Below are 10822 nucleotides of genomic sequence, written 5' to 3'. Positions count from 1 at the left end.
AAATGGTTGTCTAAGGAAGGTTTCCTGTATGGAACTCGACCTTCACTCTTTGCCATGAGAGGGAGGAGTTCCGATGTCTTATTACGTCACAACTCATTAGCAACTTGTTACACTAGTGACCTCTCTTCGTGTTGGCTACGAGGTAGGTAACAGGACAATTTTCCTTCCCCCCCCCCTCCGTCCTCCTCCTGGTTAAAAAGAGTATTTCGCCTTTTACTCTGACGTCGAACGGACACAACCTGCATTTCGCCGTAACGCACCAAACAACATGTAGATTTTACGGCTTGTTACACGTGTTTGAACAAAAGGCCTATGACGGTGATAATTTTTTTTAAAAAAATGGTGAACAAAACAAAAACACGTCGGTGATTGGTAGCGATAAGTATAACTGGTTTGTGTGCGGGGGGAGGGAGTGATTAATAAAAGTACAGAGAATACCGCTACTCCCCTGACTCAGTCACTCATCATCATCGCAAAGCGTTTTCATTTTTCTCTGCTGACCTCTCTGTTAACAATTGAGGCCAACTTCCTGATATGTGCACTCAAGCTGACGATTAGTGTATATCCACCAATTTTTAAATCAGATGCCGATACATGTGACTGGCACAGTAGTTCACGTTTCGAAATTCTCCTCCTTTCTCCCTCAAATACTGGAAATTACAATTATGTTCTAGGAAATGACTAGGGGAAGGAACTGGGGTGGTGGGGGATAAGCTACTGAATGAATCATACCTGTCAATAAATTGGTTTTCCACGTAGTTTTACCCTAAGGCTATGGACTTCCCCAGTATCTCAAGGCTTTTATGGGTATTGTTCATAGAAAAGGGGTCTGAGAAGCGGGGGGGGGAATAGAATGATTTTTCGAAGTCTGACTATTGTAATGACGTGTAAACAGACTATGTCAGGGTTGACAAGATAACACTGACCCCCTTTAAAGTTACCGGAAAACAAAGAAGCGATATAAGCTTGATCAAAAGAATGCGTCTATAATTTCCTTTATCGTTTTACATAGATTATCCCTGAAATGGAGGTTTTGTTACTACATGAAATCTCGAGACCTGAATAAGCAGAGTTTATTATTAATCAGCATTGAACTGGACAGTAATTAATACAGAATTCGGCTCATATGCATTATTTATGTAATTTATAGGGTTAATTATATTAATAATTAATAAATATATATATATATATATATATCCGTCATGCTTGAGCCTTAGTAGCTCAGTTGGTTTCCACAAAGCCCTTTGTTTGGAAAGACTTGGATTCGAATCCAGTCTATGATGCGAAGAATCTTTATCAGGGGGATTTTCAATCAGAGGTGAGTTAGCTGGTCTCAAATAGAGAGATGGTTTTCTCCCGGAAACTCGGGTTGTTCGTGTCTAAAAATAGGCAAAACGGCTTCATGAGCACACAGATCTACTGACATAGAATACTATTGAACAATGAAAGTAATGGGAAATCACCTTGTTCTTGGAAAAAAAAAAAAAAGAACAACTTGGAAACCTACATGTGATCAGACTAGCCGTAGACTATTAAGTTCGAATGAATGTAGTCTAGCATCAGTTTGATTTCCTTTAAAATGGGGTCAGAACAACAATAATTCCATCCAAGACAGGTGAACTGCATTGTGTCTGTCGATTGCTTTTGCTCGCTGGATGGTTTGTTTTCTTTGAAGGAAGAAACATCTGCAATTCCCGGAGAAAATCTACCACCTTAGACTGACGAACTCACGTATTTGATGGAATTCTAAGCAAGTTCTTTCCAACCACAAAGCAAACAGTGTCATTTTCCCGACATATTCTGAATATTACATTTAAGCATGGAACTTTTTCATACCACTTCAGGCCTCCAATACACGGAATGGTAGTCTTAGATCCGTCGATGAAATTTATATCTACCTAAACGCATTCACAAACATCACGCCTACGGCGAGTTTCGACCCTACAATCCCTTTGGCTGGAGATTGGAAATACTCTTCATTCAACCAACCAGGTCCGAAAGATTTTCATTTAAGTATACATTATAAGTCTATTAAAGTTAGTTAATTTGTATGTATGCACACTCATATCAATGCTAATAGTGAGCTAATTATTGTCTGCTGCGTTAGATTAGCGGTTATGAATGTGTTAGTATCTAATGTATTATCATCTGTGTTCCAGTGTATTTAGATTAGGACTTCTTTCTTACTTACCTTTTTTTTGTTTAAATCTTTCTTACTCTCTCCATTTTTTCTCTTAATAATTTTTGCATATGATTTATGTCTTGAACCAGTCACACAGCACCTAAACACTAAATCCACTGCAAAATTGAAATCAATTTGCATGCTTCCAAAAATCCTCAGAGTCGTACACATACGTTGTTTCGGTTAAGCGCACGCAACACTACTCTGAGCGTGCTCAGTTACTTCATAATAAATATCAGAACCTGTACTAGTAGAACTTTTGGTGTCACTCATCCAAGTTAATGAACGCACATTTGTGCACTTTTGCAATCCAGTTTCACGTCATGCACAGAAGTAGTAGAGAGAGTTGATTCTGAAGTAAAAAGGAAGCGATCGTACATCAAGTATACCTTTAGGGTTAAAGGTTGCTTTGTAATAGCGAAATAACGTCCCATATTAAAGAGCAATGCATGGTTGCGTCACAGCCCATAAATAAGTAGGCGTTAACTTTTTTTTTTCAGTATGTGAACACATACTGAAAGAAAAAAAAAACAAATCGATATAGAAATGGTGAAAACAAACAAAAAAAAAAAAGATTAAAGAGAATAAAAGAAAAAAAAAAAGATCAAGTGGAAAATAGTAACATGACACACATAATGAAAGCTAACAAAGAAATAGCAAAAAAGCAAAACGTGTGTAAAATATAATAAAGCTAGGAAGGAAGAAAGAGAAAAGAGTAATAATGTTAGAGTGTCGATAAGTTGGTAAGAATAAAATGAAAAGTTGTATACTAGTATAAAGAGACAGAAGTAAAGAGAAAGGAATAGAATGAAGGAAAAAGAGAAGTGTAAAAGACAGAATAGTTAGAGAACGAGATTGTAAAATAAAAAAGATAGGATAGAGAGAGAGAGAGAGAGAGAGAGATAAGATTGAAAATTGAGAGAGAAAAGACTGAAATAGTGATACAAAATAAAAATCCGCATTTTTAGTCTATTCGGCTCCATTTTCTTTTCATGCAAGATAAATTTTGAAATCATTTATTTCATTTATGCAGTCATGCGTTCACCTCCACTTTCAAGGTTGAGTGCAATGAATGACCCATGCGTTTCTTATAAAAAATTTTTTCATACTAGTCAGTACTTCGTCAAGTTTTGTATCATTTTTGCTTTGCACACAAACCGTGGCACACTTTGTGTAAAATTTACTGGAATCCTAGTCAAGTGTCTAATAATTATAGGGAACGATCATGTTTGCTTTAAGTTTAAAAAAAAAAAAAAAAGACTGAAAATTGCCGTATACAAACAGACTCCAATTGTTCATTTAGTGCTATGGTTTCAAACCATGATAGCTTTGATGGTACTGTTTACAGGTGAGTAAAAGTAAAAAGAGATAAAAATAAAAGATAAAATTTAAATAAAAATAAATTAAATTCATGGAACATTCAAACGCAGTGTTTCGTGTATCAATTAAATAACTACTGTACCCGATTTAGCATGAAAATGAGCAATAAAAAGACAAAAACTATGAAAATAGACAGATCCATGAAAAACACCAAGTGCATCCTAAATGGAAAACGTATAGAATAAAATAACTTTGGTTATGATTCAAAATTTTAGTGAAGATGGCAAATTAAATTTGGAAATAGACAACAGAATAAGCAAAGTTAGTATGGGGGTGGGGAAGTCAGTTTAATAAATTTATATGGAGAGAAATTATCCAAAAACACTTAACTAGCAGTATTCAAAGTGTTCAAACTAGTTTTACATTATAGATTTGATAGCTGGGTTAGAAATAAAGCACTTGATCAAAGACTGGAGACCACAGATGTGAGGGTTCTGAGAAAAATTAGGCGAGTGACCGCTGGCATCAATGGCTGAATCATATTAAAAACGAAGATATTAAAAAGGAACCTGACATTCTTTATTATTCAAAAATGTGTCAGCAGAGATAATCTAAGGCTGTAGAGCCGATTAAATAGAATGAATGATGAAAGGTTAGTAAAACAGGTGTTATTTGAAAGGATGAAAGGAAACAGATCCAAAGGAGGACGAGATCTAAGTGCATGGATCTAGTAAGCAGTGCCTTAGAAGACCGAAATATAAGATCCGATAATATTGGAGTTCAAGATAGATTAAATTGGGACGAAATTGTTGAGAAGTTAATCTTGTAGATAATGATGAGGATGAGGATGATGATAATGATGACTGCTCTGGTGGTGGTGGTGGGGATCTAGCTGAATAAACTGATAGTGTATAAGAAAAAATTAGCCAAATACTCAACTAGCAGTGCGCAAGACATTCATTAAACCAATTTTAATTTACGAATATGGCGTTTGGGTTAAAATAAATCAGTTAAACAAGTCCTTTCACATTTGTTCTACTTTTTCAGATTGGAGGACGAACAGATGACATCAACGGTAGAATCATATTGAAAAGGAAGACAACAGGAAGTATTTCGACATTGCTAGCATTCACATCACATTAAAGTGAACGGATTAGACATTGCATGATTAATTACAGTTTATTAATAAACATACAGCTAATATTTCTCTAGTGATACCGTAATTTTCTCGAATATCATCATCAGAAAAAATTTTCCAGTCCTAATACTTAATATGAGTTATTCGGAAAACTACTTTTCGAAAGCGAGAAATCAGTTTCCGATTTATTAATACACTTTCAATAATATTTCTTTAGTGTTACACTAGCACATCAGAGCCATACTGGTCAAGTTGTAAAGACTGGAATGTTAACATTTAAGAATGTGTGCACAGAGCTAATCTCAATTGGTTAGGACTTAACCTTATCACTTCTGTCATATCTCGTACACCTGTTGAGCGTATATAGAAGAAAATGACAGTGCTAATAATAATGGCAATATGTTTTTTAATAAATTAAAAAAGCACTTGTGTAAGATGTTGAGCAATCAGTGCTACACAATTTAGATTAAGAGGAGAGCATCATTCACGTGACCCAGCTAATAAATTCACATCATGAATCTAGAATTGGTTTTGCAGTTGAAATTCAGCAGTTGTTTGTGTGGAATGGAAGTCCTTCTTTCATCTTTGAATGTATTTCTTGACGAGATGCAGTTAATTTAACAGTGTCCAGAAACTTGCAATTATACGCCTTATGGCTATCCCCACAAAACAATATGAAGGTATTCCCAACTTGGTTGAGCTGTAAAAATGTCAAGTATTATTGTTGATAATCAGATGATTGGAGTAGACATCTTTTCGAAATACCGAAAGTAAACCGTCGAGATAAGAAAAATATGGCAAATTTTCTATTATCAAATCGCAACCCCTACCCAGAGAATCCATAAAAATTAATTGCTGTTATATATATACTTATTTTTTTTCCAGTAACAGAAAATGATAACTAATACATCTGGTTTATTGTAACTCAAATGATCATCATAATAACATAATTTTTTTTATTTGTATGATACATTATTTGACAAACTACCTCTGTTCTTATTTGGGTGGATGCTAGTTATTTGTCATTCAGCTAGCAAGATCCGGCTTCGAGCCCCATCTAGGATGAGAAAAACAGTTATAAAAAAAACATTTCCACTCTGACGGAGGTCTCTTTCAAAACTCTGGCTTTTCATCCCGATCAACATTAAAATCGACAAGTAAACATACCCAGTTTACAGACTGCAAACAAGCGGACACTGTTCCAAAAGCTAAGGACGAACTACATTTTTACATTGTTTTACATTTTTATATGAAAACATTTTCATGACAGCAGACAAATGCGGACACAAATTTATTGCCAGCATATTAATAAAATTGCAATATGTTTTTGGCAAAAGTTACAAATTTCCTCAGGACGTAGTTAAGGAATTAATGTACAGTGCTTACAGAGAATTATGCGGAGAGACTTTTTCAGTGTGTAACATGTCCACCCTGAACTGCGATGCAGCTCTCACAACGCCGTACATGCTCAGCACCCAGTGATTCATGAGTTCTTGAGGCTAACTGTCCCACTCCTCCTTCGGAGCAAGGAATAGGCCTGATTTTTTTCTGGAGGGGAATTTCGAGCAGCAATACGTCTTCCTATTGTGTTCCAAACGTATTTTATAGGGTTGAGATGTGGGGAGCGGTCATTCGATTCAATTAATATTCTCGGTCTCCAGAAGTATCTCCACTGTTCATATACGATGTGGTATGGCATTGTCATCCATAAAATGAAATCTTCGCCTACAGCACCAAGAAACAATAGAACATGATTTTGAAGAACTTCGTTGCAATAGCGTTCACTAGTCATAACCCTTTTTCCAGTACGTGTAGCTCGGTGCATTCATTAAACATAATGCCTCACCACACCATGATCCCAGCACCGCAGTATTTGTCCTTTTCAAGAACATTGTCGCGATTGTAAGCAGTACCACTTTCACGCCAGATCAAGTGCTGTCTAGAATCGGAGAAAAGACTAAAAAAACTCCATCTGTAAAAAGTACATTAGCTCATGTCTTGTCCAATTTTTATAGGGATAAAATACCACTGAAAACGTGCTGTGCGATGAGCTATGGATAAAGGTACGCAGACTACAGACCTTGGGACGTATAGGCTTACTTATCGCAAACGTCTCCACAATTTGTCGAGATATCCGCGTATCTGTGCTTGAATGGAACTGACTTGCTGTGGTGTGTCGATTATGTTTTGCTGTTATAACTAAAATCTGTCTTCATGCTCCGTGGCAGAGCGAGGGCAACCTCTTGGTAAACGTCTTGAGTACATGTCATTGGTTTGAAACGCTGCCCAGAGCCTGGATACAACGCCATGTATGATTCCAAACTCTCTGGCGATATCAGTAATTCTGCGGCCTTCTTCAAGCTTTCCAATAATTCTTTTCCCCGTTAAATCATGTTGATATCTTTGAGACATTACAAGACATCGAAGTTTGCAACTTTATTCGTTCACGAATAGCGTTTTGTTCAAACACAATTTGCTTAGCACAGCCTTTTTTTTCCCTTTTGAGTGCTACTACGTGACCCATTTGGGCGCAATTCAAAAATTTGACTGAGTACCAACTTTCTACCCGGAATCATTAGTCATAGAAATTGCCACAAGCGGATTCGTCAGAATTTGCGGTTGTACTTTTCAGAAATAGTGTTCGTCCTTAATTTTTGCACACCAGTGTATATCTGTAGAGTGCGCGTGTCTGTAGACTACCTGATTAGCATCAGTTATTTGTTGGAATTCTTTGTTGGAATGAAGTTTGCCTCCAGTCTCTCCTGGTACAAACACATCACGTCAGTAGTTTCTTCAGCATCTAAAATACCGGGCATTCTCTTTCGTTCAAGATGCTATTTTACATCCGACCAACTCTCAACTTTATACAGAACCCAAATCCGCCCATCCTTAGAATACCGCTCACGTGTTTGGGTTGGTACACCTAACATCTTCCCAAAAATTCTCGATGCTATCCAGAAGAGAGCAACTCGGCTAAGCGATGATCACCCCCATGGTTACTCCACCGAACTGATAACCATCATTCCTCGACTTTCTGTTAGACACGTTAAAAAAAGAACACAAGCTGACTAGCATCCCCTTTTCAATCCAACTGCAGACACACGCCAAACCTGCTTTTCCATTTCGTCATTTATTCCTTTAAGCTCTATCCTGTGGAATAGCTTTCCTCATATGTTCCCTAATAATTTCAACCTCCAGCTGTTTAAGAATGTCAATAGATTTCTTCTTTTACAAACTTCACCTGTATTCCACCCAGTGGGGGCTCGTGGCTTGAAATCGTGAGAGTGCTGCAAATTTCTAAATATACATACACACTGTAAGTACAGTGTTTGGATAAAATATCAAAATTATGGTAAAAATTAAACACAAAACAATATTGTTTATTATCGATAAAATTATACAGTTTGGTATAATTCAAAATTACTTAAAAATAAAATCCATTCCTTTAATTACAAATTTAAGGAATGGATTTACAATTTTTGGACATTACAATTAAATCCTTTAATTGTAATGTCCAAATATTTAAAGAGACGGAGTAAACACGATAAGCAACACGAACACTTTACTACTGGCGCAAACTGCATATAAGCAACAGTGGAACTGCGCGACGGACAGTTGCCACATTACGCTAACCTCTCACTATGACGTGCATATGCTTGCGCGCGCAGCAATATGGCACTGTGGTAAACACAGTGCTGCTAGCGTTCTTCGCCCTCCTAAGTGCTACAAGATGGATTTTTATAATTTTTGTACAAAATAAGAGAATTGTATAGGATTGTTGGTGATAAAATTAAATATTACAAGCAAATATAAATAAATTAATAAATATATTTATATATCGAGAAAAATTAGGGGTGCTGCAGTTCCGCAGTGCCTATGCACGAACCGCTCCCCCCCCCCACATACGGCACGGATGGTATACATTCTTCTACCTCTCGTGTATGGAATCAATAAAAAAAAAAAATGTGGTATCTCCGAGTATACCTCTGTTTGAACAGTAAATTGTTGTTAGAAAATACCACCGATGGTCAACAGTTGGTTATTAACGACGTAACTTATTTCGACTAAGGAATTGGGAGAATTGATAAAATGTGGATATTAATAACATGGTTTATGCTTCCTTTTTGATTGTTTTTTTTTAAACTTAGTTTACGTTTTCTGAAAATTTGAAATCCTTTAAAGAATTATGTGATCTGATAATGATTTCAACTCTCTAACGTCACCAGCTTTTTTTTTTTTGTTTGTTTATTTTAAGTGATTAATACGCCCCTTTTTATTTTAAATTGCCACCGAGGAAAGGTAGGCAATCAGTGTTAGCTGATTATATTAGGTTATTGTAGTCATATGTAGCACAGACTTACTGGTCTCTATTCCGGTTTTAGTTTCAGGAAAGAGGAGAGAGGGTTGTGTAATGACAAAGAAAAAAAAAAAAAAAGGCTCTAAGATATCGAACGTTCGATCTGTTTTGCCCACGCGGAAATAAAGTACGTTTTGAGAAACCCTTCTAATAGTCCAAGGTCACTATAGGGGTGGACGGGAAGGAAGGAAGGAAATATTATCACCTGTGTTTTCATTGAAATGGCTTGCTAAGCTTAACGAATTCGAAATTGGGAAAAGTTTCATAATCCGTTTTTAAATAAATACATTTATATATTCCTCTTAGTAGCATACATGAACTATAGCTCTAAATAGTTTTGAAGTTTTTATTCAAGGGTGTCGTCTTCCTTGATTCAAATTTATCAATTAGTTGTGTCAGGATAAAATGAAAATTTTGGATGTAATGAATGATGCATTATAGATATAATCCATGAATGTGTGGAATGAAAATATCTTTCTAATATTAATAGAAAGAAGAAAGCAGACAGGATAACAGAGAAATGAGGTTTAATAGTTAACCCTCATTTCTCTCTCTACTATTGAATTTGAAATTCAATAATTCATTACAATCATTGAAAGTTAGTTACGTTTGTAAGAGAATGGTATTGGTATGTTTTTGTGTAGACTCTTTTATTTATTCAGTTGTTGATAGTGAATTATACATGACATTTTATAATAGCTACTATAGTTATTTCGAATTTCTATAAAATTTCTAAGGATATTAACAACTTCTTTCTGCCCACTGAAATTTTCAATCAAAAACTACTTAAATAATATATACAAAAGGCGATATTTGCCCTTCGGAATCTGTCTTGTGAGCCCTAATATGAAGGCAACTCAGGCAAGGATTCCGTAAGTGTCATTATCTATATCACTTGCAAAAGATCATGGTTTATTCACTGAAACGCTAATTTTTCTCACGTCGTTGGAATATATGAATTTTTATCCTTATTTATTAATAGTTATCTTTAATACTATCAGTAAATACTACATTAAGTAAAGGAAGATATAATAACAATAACCAACCATTAGTTTCAATGAATTATTGTTTTTGTGTTTATTTTATTCTCTCTCTCTCTTATATTTTTATTATTATCTATCTTTGTCTTCGTGTTTCTATTTCAATATTCACTCAAGGCAGTTGGAACGAAACATGGAGAATGCTAATAAAAGAGCAAACAAGAGAACAAAGAATTAAAAATTGAAATCACAAATATTTAGCTCATTTTGTTTCGGTTCATTATCTCCTGTAGATGGCGCTTCTGTCAATATGGTGAGTTAATGCATTACAATGTATGAACTCACCATCTACTGATTACACATTCCGTTCAGGCCTATGAATTTAAAAACTGTTCCAGGCAACACACACACACACACACACATGCACACATCATACTCTCTCAGACACTGATTTATTTGATATGGTAAGCGCATGCCTATTTATATGCATTTCTGTATTGTGATCATTCGTCATGACCTTAGCTATTTTAAAACTTACTTCAAAATCATTGGTGACACAAGGGCAGGCACAAGATTTTTTTTCCCCATTACCTGCTTACAACTATTTTGGGGGAAAGGAATGGGGGAACATAAATAGCAATTACGGAATGAAATTAGTATCCGATAACTTCCTTCTTTCTCTACTGCAACTAATTGCCTAACCTAGATATTAATATTCGTGTGGGGGGATTTGCAAATGAATTAACCAATTATAAATCTCCTTGCTCTCTCTCTCTCTCTCTGTCTGTCACACACACACACACACACACACAAAGAAAGTAAAAAATCTGAAATGTTTTCGTAGA

The sequence above is a fragment of the Typopeltis vanoorti genome, chromosome 3 (assembly GCF_054136105.1).
Source record: "Typopeltis vanoorti isolate ZY-2024b chromosome 3, IOZ_Tvanoo_1.0, whole genome shotgun sequence".
In the NCBI taxonomy this organism is placed as follows: Eukaryota; Metazoa; Arthropoda; class Arachnida; order Uropygi; family Thelyphonidae; genus Typopeltis; species Typopeltis vanoorti.
The sequence above is the reverse complement of the archived record's forward strand: the minus strand, read 5'-3'. Positions refer to the sequence as shown.